The following is a 25,252-nucleotide window of genomic DNA, read 5'->3' as shown; positions in this document are numbered from 1 at the left end:
TCAGATCCGATAAAAGGTGTTTGTGCATATTTTTACGTGGTTTTGTGCATTTCTCTGTGTAAACAGAGAACAACTATTTTGGGAATTTCAAAGGCGCTGATGGTCCCTTCCGTTGCAGAATAGGTGGTCACCATCCCTGAAGACGTTTAGCAATGATTGCTTAACGCTCAGAGGGGATTTGAGTGGACAGAGGCCAGAAGCGAGAGAGTCCAGAAGAGGAAATGAACAGACAATGTCGATTGGATTAAAAGACACTAAATGACGAAGACATAGGCAAGCAGTGCTGAGATAGAGAGAAATAGAGACATAGAGCGATAGGGAGAGTATTTGTACTCAGAGTGACTTGAGGGATTCAAGTAAACTCCTGCTGTTTTGTATCTGTTGTGTTGAGACTCAAAATGGGCTCACTTTTATAAAACTCTGTTCTTGAAGACGTAATAGAGAGGTCACCACTGAAGGCTAGACGAGGAGACATAGCCCAAGAGTTTTGGGTGAACTCCATATTAAACTTGTTGTGTTATGTGTGTTTGTTTATTATGTTTCTCTAACTACTCATTGTCTATATTATTCGCAATCTTATCAATCCGTTGTACTAAGTAATATAGGCAAATCCATGCACATGAGTCTGTAATACCTTAATATTAGTCTAAGATCTCATTTTCAGATCAAGTGGTATGAGAGCTTTAGGTTTGCTAAGGTTAGACAAGCTTGTGCTGGATTGTTGAATGCTAACTAGGTCAAAGATCAGACTAGGAGAAGGAGAACTTGTTGAGGCTAATCCAAAAATTGGAAGAGTCTATCCTAGGAGGAGAATGGCAAAGAAAACCCCATCAAAATCATAATCTTATTTCATGGACAGTTTCATGACCATGAGAGCCATGGTGGAAGAGATGTATCGAGAATTTAAGAAAGGTCGAGGTGAAAGTACTTCAACCTCTGAACAAGACAAAGGAGCAGAAGAACCTTCTTTAGATGACCAAGAGGGCAAGGGGAAAGGGGAAAATCTTCCTCCATCATCTCCTCCACCATCACCTCCATCATCTTGATATCCTAGCCCTAAAAAGAAAAAGAAGAAAACATCTGTGATTAAATTAGATGTGAAATTTGATTTTGCAATCTATGATGGAGAATTAAATGCAAAAAATCTAGATAACTGGATTAGATAGATTGATGTATATTGCAGGGTGTAGAACATTCATTCAGAGAGGAGAAAGATTCAGCTGTCTAGCCTTCACCTTGGAGGAACTGCACTAGTGTCGTGGGAAGGCAAGACACAAGCTGATCTGAAGAGACATGGTAAAATTATTTCTACCTGGAATGAATTGGTTTCTGCCATTAAAAAACAATTTTATCCACTAGCTTATATGCAGCAAGGAATGATGAATTGGAAAAATCTTCACCAATTAAAGGGCCAAAGTGTACAAAGCTATACCAAGGAATTTAGAAAAAGAGATTTAACGCTAGGCATATCTCTAGACTCACCTGAAACTTTGTTGAAGTATATAGGTGGTTTGCATAGCTATTTGAGGCACACCATTCTCCTGTTTAACCCCACTAGCCTAGATGATGTATTAGTTCAAGCTATACATCTAGAGGCTAGAGGCAAGAATGTGAACCCAAAGATTGGGGGATCATCAAAACCCTCTGCAAGCAAGAACAAGGAAAAGAAGAAGCAGAAATGAAAGGAGAGGAAGGCAAACGTTGTACAGAAAGAAAAATATTCATGCACTCACTGCAAGAAGGATGGACACGATGATGAAAACTACTAGTCTTTGCATCTGGAGCTGAAACCTAAGAAGTTCGGTGGTAAGGAGAGGAAGACTGTTGCTGCTATTTAGAAAGACTTGGGGTTGGACTCAGGTGATGAAACAACAGACACAGCCACAGGTATAAAAGGTAAAAATTCTAAAGCATCTACAAGTAATTCTGCACAATCTATTGATAATGAAGATAATAAGAGGAAAATACATGAGCTTTTTCATATTAGAGTTATTTCCAAGCACCAAAAGATTGATACTTTATTTGATAGTGGTTCACAACTAAACTTGATTTCTGAAACAATTGTAAAGAAGTTGGGCTTGCTATCAACACCTCACAAGAAGCCATATCCATTAGGTTGGGTATGTGATAAAGCAAAGCTACAAGTGACTAGACAATGTAAACTTAGGTTTGCTATTGGGTCAAATTTTGTAGATGAGGTTGAGTTAGATATAGTTCCCTTGGATATATGTGATATTGTTTTAGGAAGTCCTTACTTGTATGATAAAAAATCCATTTTCTATAGAACTGAAAATAAGTATCAACTTACAAAATATGGAATAGAATATATTGTAAGAGCTCATCAACTCAAAAATAGCTATTCTCTCATAAATTCAGGGTAGATGAAAAGAATTGTAAATTCATGCAAGAAATTTTTACTAATGGTTGTAAAGGAAAAGAACCCTGATAAGACCAATGTATTTGAAGGCTGTGATGCTAAACAGAAAGTTGATTTAGTTAAAGTTGTTTCAGATGATAACATGTTTCAAGAACCTAAAGGTATGCCACCCAAAAAGGAAATAGTACATGATATTCATTTGCAGCAAGATGCTCCATTGCCTAACATCAGAATGTACATGTTATCCTCTTTAAAGAATGCAGAAATCAAGAAGCAGGTACATGAGCTGCTCAATAAAGGATTCATAAGGCCAAGCACATCACCATGTGGATATCCAATCATACTGGTGAGAAAGAAATATGGTTTGTGAAGGATGTGCATTGATTACAGAGCACTGAATAAAATAACGATCAAGAATCGTTATCCTCTTCCTCGCATTGATGATCTATTAGATCAGCTGAAAGAAGCAGTTTACTTTTCCAAGTTAGACTTGCATAGTGGCTATCATTACATCAGAGTAGTAGAAAAAGATGCATGGATGACTTCTTTCAAAACAAATCAAGGGTTGTATGAATGGCTAGTTATGCCTTTTGGCTTAACTAATGCTCCTGCCACTTTCATGAGAGTTATGAATGATGTACTCAAACCTTTTATTGATGATTTTGTAATTGTATATTTAGATGACATTCTTGTTTTCAGTAAAACATGGGAAGAACATTTGAAGCACGTAAAGTAGACTCTATATGTTTTGAAAAGAGAAAAACTCTATGTGAAATTATCAAAATGTGAATTTGGAAAAATATATTTAAATTATTTGGGTCATATTGTAGGGGGTGGTGAATTGAAGATAGATCCCTCTAGGGTTGAAGTCATTCTGAACTGGCCTAAACCCAAATCTGCTACAGAAGTTAGGAGTTTCCTAGGAGCAGCACAATATTGGAGAAAGTTTATTGCTAACTTTTCCTTGATTGCAGCTCCCTTACATGATTTAACATGATTGAACAAGGTGTTTCAATGGGGAGGTAAACAACAGAAAGCCTTTGACATTTTAAAAGAAAAGATTAGTATAACACCAGTACTAGCATTGTCATATCTTCAATGACCATTTGAGATTGAAACAGATGCCAATGACTATGCCATGCGAGCGGTGTTGATGCAACACAGTAAACCCATATGTTATCATGCTGAGACATTTGCCTCTATAGTAGTTAGTTATCCCACATATGATCATGGAAAATTTTAGGGGTGAATGTTCACCCTTTGGCGAAATTAAGGGGTTTTAAATTTTTAGTGGGTGAATATTTTGTATCATAGTACATTTTTACAAATCACCTCAAATAGCCCACCTTATTTTAAGGGAGAGGGTAAAAAAGGTAAATTTAGCCCTTGAAATTAGGAGTTACGACCTTCCATTCGCCCTAATTTTCAAGAATAGGTTTTATTTAAGTGAATCCTATGGGCCAAATACCATATTTATAAAAGAGGTATGGTAAATTAATAAAAATATAAATAAATGAGAGGTATGGTAAATAAATAAAACAATTTTTATATTACTCCATAAGTCACCTTATATACATGCAAGGGTGTAAACAAATAAAAATATAAGTAAAGTGGAGGTATGGTAAATAAATAAAACATATTTTTATACTTACTCAAAAGTTACGGTAAATAAATAAAAATATAAATAAACTAGACGTATGGTAAATAAATAAAACCTCTATTTATATTCAGTCCATAACCCTCGTTCTATTTATGAAGGCTCAAAAAAGAGGTTTTATTTAAGTGAATCCTATGGGCCAAATACCATATTTGTAAAAGAGGTATGGTAAATTAATAAAAATATAAATAAACGAGAGGTATGGTAAACAAATAAAACATTTTTTTTTTATATTTACTGCATAAGTCACCTTATATTTATGAACACTCAAAAAATGCGTTATATTTAGGTGAAACCTATGGGCAAAATACTATGGGACAAATACCATGGGCTAGATTATTATTAATACCATGAAAAAAAACATTATTAACCCTAATATTAGTACTAATAAAAATAAAAATGGCACATGGTATTGACCTATGGTATTCACCAAAATGGCACATGGTATTGACCCATGGTATTCACCTGGAATGTAGCCTATTTAAATGGGGGAATTAAACCAGCATAGATCCATCTTTAGTCTAGATCTACTAACCCTTGAGAGGAGGTATCAAATATCGTGATATGCAAACTAGCATAGAGTGAAAAAATATTTGATCCCTCTCGGGGCTTGGTTGATCAAGAGTAAAAATGGATGTTGTAATTTAATGTATGTTAAACATTTTAGCTTGGTTAAAATAAAAAATAAAATAAAAATCAACTATTAATTTTATTAATTTTTATAAATTACTAATAGTAATTTTTAAGCTCTAGGTTTATGATAACCCATGGTATTAACCCATGGTAATACCATGGTATTCATGTGAACATAGACTATTTAAAGGGGAAATTCTATCATCTTAGATTCATCTTAATTCTGGGTCTACCAAGTGCTCAGAGGGATAAATAGATTTCATCCCCCTAACAGTGGTAGATGTAGAGTTAAGATGGATATAGGTTGGTTTTTATGATAATGAAGATATTAAATAGACTTAGGAAATTATATTGTAAAAACATCTTAAGGTGAATGGTTAAAGCATAAACATTGGACAAGTGTATTTGTATGCTTCTGTTTTAAAATGAAACAAATCCAGGGCTAAAAGGAATGGTTTGATTGCACTAGTCATCCTTCTATAACTTTCCAATATAGGCTAGAGTAAACAGATTGTAATTTGGGTAATTTTTCTAACTAAAAATAGGAACATACTTGTGTATTTTCAAGGTGGTTATGCGGTCCCTAGAAGTGATGGATTTGAATTTTTCTTGGTTTTATATATAGTATTAAGTTTTTTCTCATGCTTTCTGTGAATGACACATGTGAATTTTATCCTACACCCACTAGGTTACCAATATGTGATTTCGGTAATTTTGATTTCAAAAGATATTTTAAAGAAATGCAATGATTTCATTTGTGTATTCAACAAACACAATATTCTAATGGAATTCTGCATTTGTGGTTTACCTATACAGATTCCATGGAGAAGTATTAGTGGTGTGACATCAATTGTCCTCAAGTAGGGGCTTTAGTTTTACTCTTTTCTAGAAGCAAATACTTTCTTCCAACATTTTTGAGTTCCATGAAAAATTTTAAAGTCCTAATAGTATTCAATTATGGTTTCAAGAGAGACATAGTATTCAATTATGGGTTAAATAGATCCACACTGAATGATCTATCGGCCTTATCTTCACTTAGTTTAAGACTATTCACTTGGAGAGGCTGCATGTGACCCCACTTCAAGAGCATAGTAAATTCATGTAGAACTTAGAGAAGCTATCTTTAAGCTTTTAGTGAAGATTGGAAAAATGTTTGGGTTCAATAACACCCAGTCGAGCATTAAGCTTCCAATAATGCTAGATTTTAACCTGGAGCACTTTTGTGATTTGGAGGAGATTCCCCCTCATATTTTGATCCAGGTGGATGTTGGTGGCCACCAACCTATCCCATTTGGACCCCCACAACTGTCTCTTTTAGTTTTTCTGTTTCCTTAATTATAGCACAGTTTACTATTTTTAGCAGTTTTTCGGGTCCTAAACGATGTTTTTTGGGAAATCCACCGCCAACGATTTTTCTGTCTAAAAATCGTCTTTTCTATCGTAGTCCTCCGAAAGATCTTTCCAATGGGCTATCATGTGCGTCAAACGGAGATAGTACGACCAATTCGCGACCCCGGGAAGTTGATGTACCAACTTACCCAAAAATGGGGCCCACAATTTGGCGTTTCATCTTCTAGGGTTAGGTTTTGGAATGTGAAGGGTTTTCCATTATTTCTCAACAATAAATAGGCCCTCGAGCCTCATTATAAGACAGTTCGAAATAGTTCAGAGGCATGTAGCCGACACATCTCTTCTCAGAGATAAGCTACCATCGCCCTAGCTGGGTTATTTCTATTTGTAAGCATATTTCAGTATTCTCCATTAATGAAATGAAATATTATTTCTGCTGCATCTATGTTTTTATGGTTATCTCATCTCTGTATTTATGGTTATCTCTGTAATCTATTGTGTTCCTGCTTAAATCCGGGTCAGTGGTATCGGAGCGGTCTGCTTTTTCTCTGTTTTTCTTTGCATGTCCCCAACGAGGTCGGGATATAAGGAGTTAGGGCTTGAATTGGTCGAGCCTTTGCAAGACCAGCCTCGCAAATCTCGACGACCTCCCATGGTGGATGAGAAGAAAGACGAGGGGGCAGGAGATCCTATCAGAATCTTGCTCGAAGAAGCCCTCGAGCGGCAAAGGAACGCGATGATGGATAGCTTTGCGCAGATCCTTCAGCGGCTACCCAGAGGCGACACATCGGCTTCCAACAGCTACTCTGGAAACGCCACACCGTTTAAGGTACAAGTTAATTTTGAAATCCCCATCTTCGAGGGTCAAATAGATGCAGATTCCGTAGATAAATGGTTAAATCTGCTAGATGGGTATTTTTCTGTTCATAAATTTTCAAGTTGGGAGAAGATTGTTTTCGCTCTTCTCAAAGCAGCCCCCCACGTCAAGGACTGGTGGGAAACCTACTGCGAACAGAAGGATGAAAGTACAGGCTCACTGTTTTCAGCCACACCCACTTGGAATGACTTCCAGGATGCCATCAAGGAGCAGTACTACCCTGTCAAAATCTATGAGGACAAATACATCAAATGGACCACACTACGGCAGGGACGAGACCAAGATGTGCCGGAGTTTACAAACATTTTTCATACCCTTCTCACACAATTGGGTATCAAAGATTCTGAGCTGCATCTGGTACTCAAATACTGCGGTTGTCTACACAGATACATCCAGGAAGAGATGGAGTTCTTGAACATCTCCTCACTCGGTACAACATACCGATACGCTGTCAAAATCGAGCAAAAGTTCAAACAAAAGAAGCGAGACTTTGGATTTGCAAATCCAAAGCCTAAAGGACAAAGTCAAGGCGGGGTGACCCAATACAACCCGTCGAAGCCGCAAGAAAAGAAAAACACCACGAAGCCGAAGAAGGACACAGGAAAGTGGTGTGAGTTCCACAAGGGTCCCACTCATAACACAAGTGAGTGTCGGACCAAGCAGTCGCTGGTGGCCGAGTTGAAGGCTTCTGAATCATATGCATGTTCCGACTCTGAGTTAGAACCCGACAAGGGGAATGACAAAGGGAAGCAGATCATTGATGCAGATCCTAGCGCCACTGTTGCTACTGCTAAGATCCAGAAAAATGAGCCTGAAGATCCAGAGGAGGGGGAACATCTTTTCCACTCACAGATGTGGGTGAAGGGTTCACCGCTGCAATTCATTGTCGACAGTGGCAGCCAAAAGAACCTCATTTCAGCAGAGATCGTGAAGCGGTTGGGCCTACCAACTACACTACACCCACAGCCGTAAAGTATCGGTTGGCTTCACGAAGGACGAGATCTCAAAGTTCGCCAGCAGTGCCGCCTTCCCTATAGCATCAAGCCCTTCACAGACGAGGTATTGTGTGATGTTACACCTCTGGATGTTTGTGATGTACTATAAGGCCAGCCATACTTGTGGAGGTGACATGCTGTGTATGAGTCAAGGCCTCGCGCTGTCATCATTTCGTTGGATGATTCATTATACAGGATACCGGAGGTAGCCCCACCTACCGCCACCTCTTTGATCACTGCTAAGAAAGACAGCAAGCTCATCTCACAGACTAGGAAATTTATTTTCTGTCTAGTTCGCTCCCAAAGTAAGGGGAAGGTCGGTTCTACATCCATGACCCCCGTGAAGGGTTCCTCCACACAGCAGCAGCAACAGAGGGATACAGTCTTGACAGAACACAGGAACAACTTCTCCTTACCCGGAGGATTACCACACAAGTTTCAGGTGGGCGACAAAGTTTGGTTACATTTGCAGAGGGAGCGCCTTACTAGAACCCATTAGAAACTCAGATCGCTTCGACATGGTCCTTACACCAGTAACAAGGCTGTGGGCAACAATGCTTTGAAGCACATCATTCCTCCATTCCTTCGCTTGCACCGATTGTTCAATGTGGACCATCGCCGACCATGCTTCCCACCATTTCTGGACACATTAGAGATTGCAGAACAGCTCACTAGAGACCCAGCTCAGCAGAAGCTTCCTCATCTCAGGGAGGAACTCAATGCAATGGGGACCATTGCTTCCTAAGGGGGGAGGAATGATCCAGGTGGATGTTGGTGGCCACCCACCTATCCCATTTGGACCCCCACAACTGTCTCTTTCAGTTTTTTTGTTTCCTTATTTATAGCACAGTTTACTATTTTTAGCAGTCTTTCGGGTCCTAAACTTCCGGAGCCGTTTTGAGGCCCTAAACGACGTTTTTTGGGAAATCCACCGCCAATGATTTGCCTGTCTAAAAATCGTCTTTTCCGTCGTAGTCCTCGGAGAGATCTTTCCAACGGGCTATCATGCGCGTCAAACGGAGATAGTACAACCAATTCGCGACCCCGGGAAGTTGATGTACCAACTTACCCAAAAACGGGGCCCACAATTTGGCATTTCATCTTCTAGGGTTAGGTTTTGGAATGTGAAGGGTTTTCCATTGTTTCTCAACAATAAATAGGCCCTCGAGCCTCATTGTAAGACAGTTCGAAATAGTTCAGAGGCATGTAGCCGACACATCTCTTCTCAGAGATAAGCTACCATCGCCCTAGCTGGGTTATTTATATTTGTAAGCATATTTCAGTATTCTCCATTAATGAAATGAAATATTATTTCCGCTGCATCTCTATTTTTATGTTTATCTCATCTCTGTATTTATGGTTATCTATGTAATCTATTGCGTTCCTGCTTAAATCCGGATCATATTTGTGACACATCTTCAGTTGTGAATTGGACTATTACTAATTGTCATTTCCTTCGAAATTTACCTGATGACTTGGGGAATCTCAACTCTTTAATAATGTTAAGGAAGGAAAGAAAGCACATTATGCTAAGTTCTCTTATGCTTTTCAATTTTTTCTTGGATATCTACAACGTTTCAGGTAGGAAAGTGCATTCTGTCAATGAAAATTTGTCTTGATAGGAAGGCCCAATTTCAAATTCTAATCCTTTCAAAAAACATTGTATAACTGTAATGTTTCTAAAAGGAAAGCATATTTTTTCAAGTTAAGTATCATGATCCCATATTCCAACTTATTTTTTAGTAACCCATTAGGCTTTGTAGCTTTGAATAAATTCATGTCTTTTGATAAGATCCTCTTCCAAATTAGAACGCAGTTTCCTTTTGGCAATAACCACATACTATGTCTTGATTTTGTTATTGAGAAAATAGAGGTTTTGAAACAAGCCTGTGCCATACAAGGACTTGATTCATTGATTATGTATCAATTATGGCTCTTGATGTAACAATGTATTGATTTTGTTGCTTGAAAATAGAGGTTATGCTTTACTATTTCACAAAATTTCTTAAAATCTTTCCATAACTATTGATTTGTAATCTCAGTCACTGAGGGATGACAGTAATGAAAAAGGTAATATTCCATGGTTTGAAGTTCTCCTCTTACTAAATATTTAAATATATCACCACAATTTAACTGCTAGTTAAAGGAATTATATTTTATTTGTAAAAAATTCATTGCTTGATTTATAGATTTTGATTTTTTCCCTTTTTTATTTTTTTCTCAGATTTGGTATGAGATATCTTCCAAGATTTGGGTTCCCTAGTTTACCCATCATAGATATGAGGTTCATATGCTATCAGTAAATATTCTCGGAACGTTACAACTTTTCTAGTAAGTGTTCTTTCAAACATTGTTGTTGCTTTTCCATGGTGTGAATTCAAATAAGCACTGCAACTAGTGCCATTATTTAGATTAAGTGCTGAAATGTAGCCGGTCTTGTAATGATGGAGTGATTTTTTTCTAGCTACTAAGGCCATATGCATTTGTATCTCTTATGTTGTCCTAATATATTCAAATTCATAATAAGAATTGAGGTCTCGTTTCCACTGTATATTACTGTCAGTTTCTTGAACATAATATATAGTAGATTATCTTTTACTAATCAACTGTGGATGTGATCCCTCACAGGACAGGAAATTCAAAGTGACTTTGATTTCACATTCATTTGTCAAAACATCCACATAGGAAAGGAGATTCAAAGTGACATTGATTTCACACTGATTTGTCAAAATGGAGGCAAGAGAAAAGGAAACGTTGTATTCAACAATGCTCTTAATTTCATATGTACATGCACAGACATATTTGTAGAAAATATTGAAGGGTTGCCTAAGTAATATTTTCCATTCCACTAAATTCTTTACAGCTTGTAAATAAATAACTCAGAACAATTCATTACACTACTTGTTATTCTTTATTAATCAGTGGTTAAGATTTTGATATTGAAATAGCCAAGATTTTTCTTCCTTCTGTGAAATTGTGTGTTCTATAATGCTTCTTTTCCATTCACTACGTATAGCATATAAAGTATGTCAATGGGGTAGGAAGATTGGAATGTCTTGTGATCCTTGAACTATGTTACAAGGCAGAAACCCAACATGGTAGGGTAGGTGCACCCCCACAAAGGGGTCACAAATACCAAAGTTGGTATTGGCTAGTGCCTTGAGCTAGAAAATTTCCTTTACCCTTGTATTAACAGTGATTTTGGAGAGGATTCTAATATTATTTTTATAAGATTTATATCAGTTAATATTGACAAATAAAATTCATGAGACATGAGCTAAGATGTCCTTGCAAGGTGGTTATTGATTATTGGAAGCTATGATGGCCATTATGTCAGGCCAGGTGGTCGCACTCCCTTGATCATGAGCATGACTATGATCAAGATGGAAGACTTCATAGTCTAGATTGATTGTTTAGCAGTGATAGTTGGTGGGCTCAATCACAATAGCTTCTATTTCACTAATCCTTTTTATAGAGTTGTCAGATTCAATTTCTGAAGGTTTTAATTACACTATAGAGTTGAGCTCTGAGAGAGTTGTGATTCATAGTGTTAAGTATAGCAGCTATGACACTTGAATGAATACAATCATAGTAGAGGTATCAGACTCTGTTATAAGCTTACCTACATATTATAAGGGACTTGGTTGGATTTTTTATAATTGTATAAACAAGTTCCATGTTGTGGAATGTGAAAAAAAAACAGTGATATTGCCACCATGTGGCTCTTGTCATATATGGTTTTATACTTTTTCAAAAAATTCTCTAAGAGTTCACAATGTTAATATTCACTAGGACTTTACAAAGTTTTATTATTTAATGAAAGACTTACCAAGATCTTACAAGATTTTATAACTGAGTAAAATATTCGCCATGCCTGGTGAGAGATTCACAAAAAAATTATATATACATATTATATTATTGATAAAATCGCCTTCCATTTTTCCTATATACCATGGAGATTCGCCCATTTATTATACATATAAATTTAGGGGGGGTTCTTAAAATTTTCCCTACATCATACATCCTCTGAATTTCCTTTTCAATTGCAGGTAATAAGACAAGATTAATCCATCTAAGTTTTTTCTTGAAAGGCTTTTGATTTTCTTTTATAAGAATGGTGTGTGTATCCATCGTGATCACTGGTTATGGCAAGTGATACATCTCGTGAAAGTCCTTTTCCCTGAAGGTAACAAGTTTTGTTCCACTAATACTGCTCAACATCGTTGTCTTTGGCTCAGTATGAGAGACAATCTAGTGGATCATGTTAGCGCATGGAAACGCGGGATACCTACATGCAATCTAGTACAAGCTATACTTGTGAATATTGACATAGACCCTGCGATCTTCCAAATCCTCCTAAAATGTGCTTGGAAAGGTGTCATTAATGTCCTACCATTTCATATTGATATCCTTGTCTATGAACAACTTAGTGTCTTCATAGATGGGAAATCTCATAGACACTTTATCAACTGCATCTCCAGTTGCAATCTCGATAGTCTCCTTTAACCCTGCTCTCTTGGAAGCCATTGTACCTATACTGTTGAGAGGTAGATGAACACCTATGATACCTGGAGATGAATAAAAAATCATGGAAATAAATTTGTTAGTTGAAAACCAAAACAACTTGAGGACTTTCATGCAACACACCTTGGTAAGTCACTCGAAAGATTACACAATTTTCATCAGGAGGCTGGGAGATTGACTATCAAAACTATGCAAAGCACAGTTTGGACTATCAGCGGGTTGACTGATTGCTAAAACTGCACAATGCACAGTCCAACTTAGCCTGTTGATGACTGAAATTGCACAATGCATTGTTTCAGTCAGTAATGATTGCAACCCAGAAAATGCATTTGCACAATTTAGATGGCTAGTAAGGCATTGCCTCTCAGAATTGCACAGAGAAAGCCTAGAGGCCAATGTTGGGCAAGTTATGCGTAATTTCTAGGAGGAAGGAAGATCCCCCCCTCTTAGAAATACGTAGTGCAAGTCAAGCAAGGCAAGGTCTAGGCCAAGGCAACCCAGACTCATTGACGGGTTACTGAAAACAAGAAAAGGTTGGATGCATGGTGAAGCTAAGTGCGGACAAGAGTGAATGATCATGCATGCAAACAATGAGTGAAAGATTCAAGAAATGAGAAAACAAGTAAGTGTGTGAAGTGAATCATCGCAAATGTGACCGTTAGTGAAAAAACAGTGTCATGTATGCGACAACAGTGAGATGCAATGAAAAACTTGAAACAATGCTTCTACAAGATAACATGCATTAAAACGACAACAAGCATTCAAGAAAACCAAAGAAAACAACACCCACACAAACCGAAACACCAAAAGCAACAAAAAAGCAGCAAAAGACATGAAAAGTAGACTTACTCGAAAAAAGCTGAGCAGAGTGTGTCGAATGCTCCTAGATGTGATGTGAGATGCTAGAGCTCCAAGATCAATGTGAGAAATGAGCTCTGAAGCATGAATAAATATTTTTGATAAGATCGAGGTTTATGACGTGCATGCCACAAACCTAGGAAAAAACGACACTTGGCGAGATATTTCTAAAAATTTTGCATGTAACCTTGAGCTACTGAAAATGGATCCATAAAATCTAGGGATGCTTTTTTTTATTTTTTTCCTTTTTGCTTTTTTGGGAAAAGAAGCCCATTCATGCAAATCAATACTGGTTAGTCCTGGAGGGGACTGGTCAACTTGGGAGCACATGCAACAACTTGCAAGCCTTGGAGTGACTTTTGCACAGTTTCTAGGTGGAGCAAGTCTGCCTATCCCTCAGGCTTTGCACAATTTCTGGACTGAAGTCATGGTTGTCATCCAAAATTTCCTAATTTTTTAGAGCAAGCCAAATGATGGGTAGCTATGTGCATTTCAATAGGGAAGGTTGCCTGCTTGTTCTGTACATTTCTAGAGAGCAGCAGGTAGCCTATATGGATTGCATAGTTTTGGAGAGGAAGGTTGGTTCCCCTCTAGATTTGCGAAATTTTTCAGGTGAGCATAACAACCAGAAAATGACTAAGTTCTGGAATGTGAGCCTACTGGTGGGAGGCAAACAAGTTGTCAAACACAAGCTAATAAGCCACTAAAACTTAACTGAAGCACAAGTACTTGGATAGTGCAAGACATGTTGCTAAGTATGGTTGATAAGGAGGCTCCAAAATGAAGCTAAGGAAAAATTTTGGAGGGTGTTTGTAGCTATTACAACACTTGGTGACACACTTGTAGAAATACATCTCTCTAAATGGAGGTTTTTTTCGTGAAAAGAAAGTATAACTCCTTTGGAAGTATTGTTCGGTTCTCTGATCATCTCGGTTGCCACACTAGCTTGATTAAAAGATATAGCACCCACCATGCCCTTGATCGATTAACGCACATTCCAAGCCAAGTCAACATAGTTGTTTTGATTGGGGATGAGGGGTATATTGGTGCACAAGCAATATGACAGTTAGTTAGCTTTCATCTCCGGTATTGCTTTGCTACTAGTAGGCTTGGATAGTACCCTGACGGAGTCACATAGGAACACAAGCATCGCTCCACTTCCAGTGTGCCTCGTCAGTACCCCAACGGAGTTACTTGCATCACCTCTCTATGCAGGAAGCCTTTCTGTTCTTTTGCCTTATTCATTTTCAAGAATTTTCTCATTTTCAAGAATTTTCTCATTTTCATTTTTTCATTTTTCAAGAACTGCGCATAACACTTGTTTATTCAGAGGCAGAAGAGGGATCTCGACTTATTTAGAGTAGAAGAGTTTCTTCCTTCACAGAAGTGTTTTGTATATACCTCTGACATACTTGTTAAGGTTTCCCCCCTCACCTTACTCTACTTGAGTGGGCTGATAAGGATTAACCTAAAACAACTTACTAGAGTAGGTGGTACTAGTTAGCGTGCAAGCATTGTGTTTTCATCAAGGTTCACTTCGAACATAATGTATTTTCCATTGGTGTATCATTGAATGAAGACAACAAGTTATGCATAAAGAGAGAATACAATAGATAACCAAGTATTTCTAGTTGTACAATTCATCTTGTACTTTACCCGCCTTGTTTCAAGCGTTGTGCACAGTTTCATGTGAAACTAACCTACGAACATAAACAAGAAAACACAAAATAGAGCAAAGAGCATAACAAAATACAAAAGCAAAGCAAGTAAGTAAAGCAAGCAGGAAAGCAAGAAAACAAACAAAGAAATAAAGTAAACATGCATGCAATAAAACAATACATAAAGAAAACATTACTCCTACTCCTAAGCTAACGGTGCATGGGTCTGATCACATGAAGTAATATTTCCAATGCATCCACTGGCGCATTGGTTGACCCACGTTGGTGAAGGCATGGTTCGTGAACAACACAGTTAAGTGAACTAGCAAACATGAAATATATAACAATGAAGACAAACACACTTCGAGTTTAAATGCATCCACAGAAAAGAAGAAAGTGAAAGCACATGACATGCACTTTGTGGACATGCCATGGTGTTGTGATGCACTGTGTGCATATGTTAAGCACATGCACTCCCTTGACTATGGCATGCAAGAAAACATGAGAAACATAGACAACTTATTTCATGCAAGTGTGCTTGTTGTGTAAGATGCCTCCAATGCATGAGTGATGGGATCAGTTGATTCGAGTGGAGGAAGAGAAATATGTGCATTGTATTGATCTTCAATGGACACAAATGAGTGATGAGGAGCCTTGGGTAGTTCAACAATTTCTTGATCAGAAGTGAAACCAGCTTCTGGACAGCGAAGGCTTGACATAACCATCAGCATGCGCTGAAGTGCCTCAACGGCCTGTGGGGTTTCGACTTCATCGACAGCTAGATCATCATAAACATGTGGCATTGAGAGATCAGCAGTGATAGAATCAACATCGTGATCGAATGTGGGAGTAAATAGATCATGACAGCTACGATAAAAAAAAGTCAATGTGTTCATCGAAATCCTCATGATCTGATGAATCAAACATAAGGGTAGATGAGAAGCAAGAATTCTCACCCTTTGCATTTGTGGAAAAGTCAAACAAAAAATCAAGTGGATTTTCAATGAATAATTTATCCTCTCCATTGTCGAATGATGTACAAACATTGGGTGTATTTTGTGAATGATCGGAAGTAGATGCATCCATGGATGGATTTATAGAGATATCAGAATCACCGAAGATGTCATGAAAATTTAGAGGAGGCACAGACAGAAGGAGGTCTTCCTTCACTACGAGATGATGTTCAGATCCCTAGTCATACTCATCATGAATGACAACACATGTTGCTTGTGCAACATCAACTCCGTCAATGGCTTGATCCTCATTCAAAACAGGTGTAGAGTCCGGAATGGAAGAATAAAAGACTGTGCAATCCATAGGATCAATAGAATGTGAAGATGAAGGTTGAGGTAACAAATGCATGTGACAACCATGGGCTTCCCAACCAAGTATGCATAGAAATTAAGAGTGGTGATGGTGGGAGGATGTGAGAGTTGAACAGAAGTGTATGCATGTTCTCCCACATCACTCTGCGGGGGTGGAGTTGATTCATGAGGGGAAGGTAAACAATCACTTGTGACAATGACTTTATCTGATTTTGATTGCATAGCTCCATCACCGAAGTATGCTGAGCTGGGTTTGAACTTCAACTTAATTTTGGGACAGAGTGATTTGGTAAGGCAGTATTCAAATTTGTCCATGAGATATTGGAATTTCATCTAGTTTTTGAGAGCTTCAAACTAGAGTAAACAAAAGTGCTGCAAAAATACATAGGTTGTTCATGTCGGGCCTTCTGTTGTTTTAACATTTTCTTCTCAAGAGGTTCAAGATCAAAATGATGGAAAACAGATTCAATTAGATCACAGAAGTGCTTAAATGAGTGCACGCAATTGTGAGGTAGGTTGTGGCTCCATCATTGTGTGCATCACAAAGTGTGGCTGAAAGAAGCATGTTGGCTTCAACTTCATAAAACTCCTCTACCTCCAAGAATGCAAGAAAGTCATGTAAGTGCCTAGGCCAAGCCACTTCACCTTCCCCATCATACATGAGTTTCGACAAGAGATCATAAAATTCCTTCGTGATTTCAAAATGATGTGCATTGGACAGATATCATTGGGGGTGGACTACAATGATATTCATGGCAAATGTGTGAAGATTCAAAATAGGATGTGAGGAATCATCTTGTCATCTGGCCCTCCTTCTAGTGATATAAATGTTGATAGTGTTGGACCCGCCAACATGTCAAGGGATCTCCCTGGTAAGAAGTCCCAACTAGACCTCAAACCATTTGGAGTAGGAGTCCCAACAGTGGGTAGTATGGTATCACCTTGACTGCGGTTGCACGTAGAGGTAAGTAAGATGTCCTTTGTATCAAGGGTGTGACCTTGCAGCAAGTCAAGGAAGGTGCATGAAAGGCTCTAACACATGGAAGGGGGAGTGAGTGCATCCCTTAGAAACTTGTGATAACACATAGCTTGAAAGGGAACACAGAAACAGAAAGACATCACGAGATGGAAAGAAGGATAGCCGATGATACAAAGTGATGGGTTATATAAAACAAAATTATTTGATAAGATTCATACAAACACATACGGAATAGTCCATTACATGCGTAAATAACAAGTACATACATCATTAAAGTAGCCAGGATAACTAAACTATAATAACAACATATGCATGAAACATGTTGGCTCTGTTGTATTAAAAGAGTGAAAGATCCAATCATACATACAACCATGACTTCCACTAGCCTCGATAAAGGAACATTAAAATCATGTTGCTTGCTCCTCGAAAGAGATGTACTAGCTCTGCACTGTGGAGAAGTCGAGGCTCATTACAATACACTCCAAGCTTTCTCTAAGTTATACCTATAGGAAGCTTGGCTCCCAAAAGCCTATACAATGAGTTATGCAGCTCTATAAATAGAAAAGTATGGGGTGACCCATGACATTTCCCTTTGTGACTCTTCACCCACCCTCATGACTCTTCAACTAATATATGATTGTTACATTCTACTATTGACACTAGGTCTTTAACTTTTACAACATGTTTACATTACAATTTGCACATGTTATGTGAGAGAAAAATAGGCTTGAGTAAGCCATGCAAGACATCACTAAGACTCGGACAGTTGTGGGAAGACTAACTCTTTGACATACTCGTGATGATCAATGATGGAAAGCTGATGCCAATCTTGGTAGTCTATTATGGTGTCCCCATGCTCTGTGGGGACATCCTTCTAAAAGTGAATGGTTGCCTTCGTTGCATCCCAGTACACTGATTTGGCACCTTTCTCCAACTCGTCAGATAACATGCACATCATAGTCTTGAGTGCAGTTGAAGCAACAATATACTAATCCATCGTGTCTACAATGATCTGCAAGTCTGCATTGGTGGATACTCACATAAACTGATCAAAGTACATGTCTATCTCTAGATGGAATTGGTTCTTTGACTTCACCTTGGTGAGTGTGTAAATGGATGGGATTGCATGCATGCACACAATGACATCCATGCTCCTAAACACCCATATATGTGAAGCCTGTAAATTGGTGATGAACTGTGGGAGTTCCTCATAGTCCTGGATCTGAATCCATATGCGTGCCTTCAACTCTAATGCCTTTTGCTTCATCATATTTGGAAAGTGAAATGGGGCTCCATTGTACCTCATTTTCCATATTTGCATGTGATCGACAACAGTGTGTAGATTTGACAAGATGTGTGCTCTCCTAGCACAACACTGCAACCAACCGTTGAGATGGACAACTAACTTACGTAGGGTGATGAATCTAAAGTACAACTTTTGCATAACTGTCTCGAGAGATGATGCTTCATCTAGTATCTCTCTCTTCAACTCTGCTATGGAAAATGTTGTAACCTACTCTCATCCTTTCTTGGCCTCTTGTAACTCCTTAGCCATGTGCTCATTCTCAGCTATCAAGAATCTAACACTCAAGCTGGTGGCTTTGGCATATGCTTTGGTAGCATCGGCTAATGCAACTAGATGTCTGTGAACATTGGACATGATCCCTCATTCTTCAAACTATGCAAGAGATACATGGATATCTAGAGTAGGCAGTCTGCGCAACTACACAACTCTGTGTTGTGAATCATTGAAAGATATGTTGTGCATCTCCACTTTTGGATTATCTTCAAGGATTTCAGTGTCTCCTTGATCACTTTTGACTTGCTCTACTTCCAAATCTAGTGAAGTCGTTGGGGTGACCTCTTAGTCCTAAGACATGAGGTCAATATCATAATCTAACTCAAGCTAAACCATATCCATGTCCATCTGTTCTAGCATCTATTCAATACCTTGAGCAAAGTCCTGCTCCTATGACTGCTCACCCTGTCTGTTGTATGCTAGCTACTTGGATGAGTCAATAACCTATATGGGCACAGTTTCATCAATCTATGCATATTGCGCCTCCTATTGTTCATGTCCCTGTTGCACTTCCTTCTCTCTTCTGCGAAGTTCCTATTCTTCCCTGAGTAGTTGCTTCAACTCCTGCAACTCATTTTCTACTTCCTCTAGCTTCTACTTCTCTCTTTTCCTTTGTGCAATCCTTCTGTCATGCTATCACTTCTTAGATTCAATCTCCAAATATGCTTTCAACACAAGTGATCTACTTTGAACTTGCAACTTTGCTCTACCTCTACACTGTCAATAACCTTCCTCTTTCCTTTTTCATGTGCAGGTATTCTACCCTCTATTGTTGTTGATGACGTTTCTCTCTGAGATGTTGCTGCCTTCTACTTTTCTAACCACTCTAGAGCTATGTTGATCGGTTCATTGAGCCTTAAGAAGTGATAGCAGTATCTCCATGGGTCTTCCTCAGGCCAATGACACACCCTGTGGATCCAAGGATGTTGCACTCTCGCATAGTGGTCCTTCACTAAGCAATGCGGGTCATATGGATTGAAACTTCTAGTTCCCAAGGTGAATCTCTTGAATTCCTTCATCTCAACCTTGGGATGCTTGAGATTCTAGATCTCATACAACCTGATCCACAAAGGAAGAGCGGGCCAAGGTTCCTTATTCTTCCTATGTAGTCCCACTAACAACTCTGTTGAGATGTGATATGATACTTCTTGCATGAAGAGCTTATCCATGGCAACCTTCGGTAAAACATATGGAGCCTTCTCCGTGTTGTAGATTTGGATTAAGGTGCGAAGGGGTGAGGCATACCAATCTGTTATGTCAATCAATGCCTCCATCATTGCCTGCAACATGAAAAGTGGATCTTGCTCAAATATCATCATATACACCAGGGTGACGAAGTGGTATGATAATTGTATGATAACTCCACAGAAGCTGCATTAGGAGAACAACATGCAATAAGTTTGCACATAGGTTTCCAAAGGTGTCCATGCCGAACCCAAGCCTGGGAACTATTGACGGGCATAGATTGCATCAAGTATGTACGCGGACAAGAATAGCTTCACTTGTTGACCCTTGGGAGGATGTTCGGATTTTGTCACCTATTCCTTCAACCTAAGAGGCAACATGTCAGACCAATTGAAAGGTCATCTTCCGCTTACTAGTTGAACCAACAAAATCACCCAACTCTGGGAGAAGGGTTTTGTTCTCTCTTGGCTGTATAAGTGGCATGCGAAGATGACCAAGAAATGATATTCATTCCACATTATACTTTTCTTGTACACCTAGTTGGGTGTTGTCCTGAACTTGTATGGCTCTTTCACCAAGCTCTTCAAGATGTCCCTTGAGTTTTCACTGCTGCCGAGTTTGGTGAAGGGTGTATCCATCATGATCACCAGTTGTGGCAAGTGATACATCTCCTAAAAGTATTTTTCCCTAAAGGTAGAATTTTTTGTTCCACTAATACTTCTCAACACCATTGTCTCTGGATCAGTATGAGAGGAAATCCAGTGGATCATGTCCGCTCATGGAAATGCAGAATACCTACATGCAATCCGGTATAAGCTAGACTTGTGAATATTGACATAGACCCTGCGGTCTTCAAGCTCCTCCTTAAATGTGCCTGAAAGGTGTCATTGATGTCCTGCCATTTCATCTTGATATCCTTGTCTATGAACAACTTATTGTCTTCAAATAATGGGAAAGCTAATAAACACTTGCTCAACTGCATCTCATGTTGCACTCTCGACGGTGTCATTTGACCCTGCTCTCTTGGAAGCCATTGTACTTGTACTACTGAGAGGCAGACGAACACTTATGATACCTAGAGATAGAGAAACTCTCATTGCAAGAAATTTGTTAGTTGAAAACAAAAACAAATTGAGGACTGTCATGCAACACACCTGGGTGACTCACTTGAAAGATTGTGCAATTTTCATTGGGAGGCTAGGAGACTAACTATCAAAACTACGCAAAGCATAGTCTGGAATTTAAACAGGATGACTGACTGCTAAAACTGCTTAATTCGTAGTCCACCTTGGCCTCCTGAGGAATGAAACTACGCAATGCGCACTTTCAGTTAGTAATGACTGCAACCCAGAAAATGCATTTGTACAATTCCACAGGCCAGCAAGGCAATGCCTCTCAGAATTGAATAGAGCAAGCTTGGAGGCTAGTGTTGGGCAAGTTATGCACAATTTCTGGGAGGAAGGAAGAGCCTTTACTCTCAGAAATTCGCAGGGCAAGCTGGGCAAGGCAAGGTCCGAGCCAAGGCAGCCTAGACTCACCGATGGGTGACTAAAAACATGAAATGGCTGAATGCATGGAAAATCTGAGTGCAAACAAGAGTGAATGGTCATGCATGCAAACAGTGAGTGAAGATTCAGAAAATGGGAAAACAAGTGTCTGAAGCAAGTCACCGCAATGGTGACTGTTAGTGCAGAAACAATGTTATGCATGTTACACCAGTGAGATGCAATGAAAAACTTGAAACAATGCTTCTACAAGCTAACATGAATTAAAATGACAGCAAGCATTCAATAAAACCAAGCAAACATCACTCACACAAATCGAAATACAAAAAGCAAAAGAAAAGAAAAAAAAGACATGAAAATTGGACTTACCCGAAAAACGATGAGCTGAGTGTGCCAAACGCTCCTAGGTGCAATGTGGGATACCAGAGCTCCAAGATCAATGTGAGGAATGAGCTCTAAAGCATTGAATAAATATTTTTGATAAGATGGAGGTTTATGACGTACATGTCACAAATCTAGGAAAAACGACACTTGGTGGGAGGTTTCTAAAATGGCTTTTGCATGTAACCTCAAGTTGCTGAAAATGGATCCCTAAAATCTAGGGATGCTTTTTATTTTTATTTTTTTCTTTTTTTCGGGAAAAGAAACCCATGCATGCAAATCAATATTTATCAGTCCTCGAGGGAACCGGTCAAATTTGGAGCACATGCAACAGCCTGCAAGCCTTGCAGTGACTTTTGTACAATTTCTGGATTGAGTAATTCCAACTGTCCCTCAGGCTCTGTTCAATTTCTGGACTGAAACCATGGTTGTCAGCCAAAATTACGCAATTTTTGAAAGCAAGCCTAGTGATGGGCTGCTCCGTGCAATCTCCAGAGGGAAGGTTGCCTGGTTGTTCTATGCATTTTTGGAGAGTAGCAGGCAACCTAGATGGATTGCGCAGATTTGGATAGCAAGGTTGATTCCCCTCCAGATTTGTGCAATTTTTTAGGTGAGCATAACAACGAGAAAATGACTAAGTTTCAGAATGCTAGCTTGTGGGTGGGAGGCAAACAAGCTGTCAAGCACAAGCTGATAATCCACTGAAACTTAACGGAAGCATAGGTACTTGGACAGTGAAAGAAATGTTTCTAAGGATGGTTGGTAGGGAGGCTCCAAAATGAAGCTAAGGAAAAATTTTGGAGGGTGATTGTAGCTACTACAACACTCTCATAGGCCAAGTACTCATCTGAGTCCATTTCAACTACACAATAACTGTGATAATATAGGAATCCCCAAGTCAACTCCAATACTCCATGCAAGAATCCCAATGTTGTATAGGTATTGAAACCCTCTTCTATAATTGAAAATTCCCCTCCTTGAATGCAAGACATTCTCTAAACAAGTGACCTCCTATGATGTTGAAATCATGTCTAATGTCACTAGGTTGTGTGAAATTTTCCAACATTTCAAGGAATATTGTTAATTAGACATCCACAAGAGGTCTAACAATCAATCAATAAGAAACCTCCAATATTTTATTTCGTCACATATCAATCAATGGTTAACCATACATCACACACCCTGCATCTCATGGTGTAAATGCTTTTAGAATAACCTTGTAACCTAACATGCCTTGTTTACAAGGAAACAAATTTCACCATGACCATTCATCTACATCTACAACTCCATTAATCCAACTATTTTCACTTATGAACATGTTGTAGTCTTTGAATCGACCATTTCCTTTTAAAAATAAACTATCACCCACGCATCATGCTTCTCCACCAAGGCATAATGCTAAACCTCCTCAAAGCAATAGATAGACTCACAAAGAAAATAATACAATGCAACATCCCTAGAATATCTCGTAGGAGGTATACTAAAATTAAATAAATATTTGAACACTCACCTTATCTTGTGCCTATTGGAATGTCTAGCTAATCCATATCAACTTTGTGAGCGTTGGAGTAGAAGGTAAGGATAAATTTGTTCCTAATCTCACCTTGTCCACCCTTGAATTTGACTCTTCTTGAGTCATTGAATCAATCTTTGGAATAATAACCTCCTCCCACTCCTTAATCATTACAGGAGAACCTCATGAACTAGAAGATATCACATCCTTTTAAATTTTCACATATTTTCTTACCACTACCTTTTATTGTGTTGGAATGTAGATCTTGATGGGTCTCAGAATAACACAAGAATGTTACCCTTCCTTAGCTTACTAGTTTAATTATCCACCCAGGGTTCATATAAACTTTCATAGTAGTATTCCCTATGTATGCATAAAACATAAATTTACTTTCTCATCTACCTATATGCTAGTTGAAACTTGTGGTTTCCCAAGCTTTACTCCAAGTACTTCAATAAGGGGAAAACCATTAAGCAAGGAAAACAATCTATGACTATAACATGAAGAATGGAAATTAAATTAAGTATTATATGTTAAGAATGTTGTAAAACAATCAATAAATATCTAAGAAAATAAGGTAAATATTGTATAAGGCTAAAAAAAAAGTACTCGTTGATTAAAATATTGCATAAATATTTATTTATTTATTTTATTTAAGGCACTTTGTATTATCAATTTCAAAAAGTTACATAGATCAAAATGCTTGTTATCTATGGTCTGCCTAGTGGGAAACCTTACGAGAGGTTGAGAAATAAAATCTTGAGGTTATGATATCCTCGTTTGATGAATGCATCAACTAAATAAGTACATAATATAAGTTGATTATATAAAGACTGCTTGAACATGGACTGACAAAACATATATATGGAATATTTATTGAAAGAGTCATAAGAAAAAAAATGAGCATCCATGATGGAATTCATTCATATATTTCATGCTTATTAGCAGGAACACTACTAAGGAAAGGCCTCACACATCCCCTTCTTTGTACATCCCTTCACTCAGCACATACCCCACTTTGCACATCCCATCACTCCACACATCCCCTACTCCACACACCCCTTCACTCAGCACATCCCCTTCTCTGTACATCCCTTCATTCCACATATTCCTTCACTCCACATACCTCATAACTAAACACATCCCTTCACTCCAAATACCTTCTACTTCCAAACATCCCTTCACTCTGCACAACCCTTTACTCCACACATCTTCTTTGGGAGTGAGATCTACTTTAGATTGCATTTGGAATTGCAGACAGAGTGGATCCAAAATGGATTGCTCCCAATTTAGATCTAATGGTGTAGTTGTTAGATTGAAAGCATAATGGGCTAGTTGATATGCGAATTTATTACCTTCATGGAGGATGTGGGAGACAAGAGAGGTTGATATTTAAACCAAAAGTTTTGTTATATATGAAACTATGACCTCCAATCTCCAATTGTTAGTAACTTTTCCTGGGTCAAAGTGGCACTAGATTCTATGAAATATATTCACGTGTTATGCAACCAACTCACAAAAAATTAGATCAACAACTTAAGAATTATCCTCTTCAAGGGGGAAACCTCCTTTACATTACATAAATGAACAATTCTTGGATGATACAAAAGTTAATACCTACTTGTTATATATAGGAGTCAAAGGGGTCACAATATAATCAGAGCCTACATAACAATAATAATGTAAGGGCACAAAAATACCAATAGTGGGCTTCTATGGGGGCACAACAATAACAACATGGAGGATACATGGGCACAACGATAACAATAGGGGGCTACAATAACAATAACAATAACAATAAGGGGAATACACTAGTATTAAAGGGACATAACATGCCCCTCTCCTTCAAAAAAGTG

This window comes from Pinus tabuliformis, chromosome X, assembly GCF_031772625.1.
Source record: "Pinus tabuliformis cultivar Carrire ecotype Pingquan chromosome X, CPIR1, whole genome shotgun sequence".
Classification (NCBI taxonomy): Eukaryota; Viridiplantae; Streptophyta; class Pinopsida; order Pinales; family Pinaceae; genus Pinus; species Pinus tabuliformis.
The sequence above is the reverse complement of the archived record's forward strand: the minus strand, read 5'-3'. Positions refer to the sequence as shown.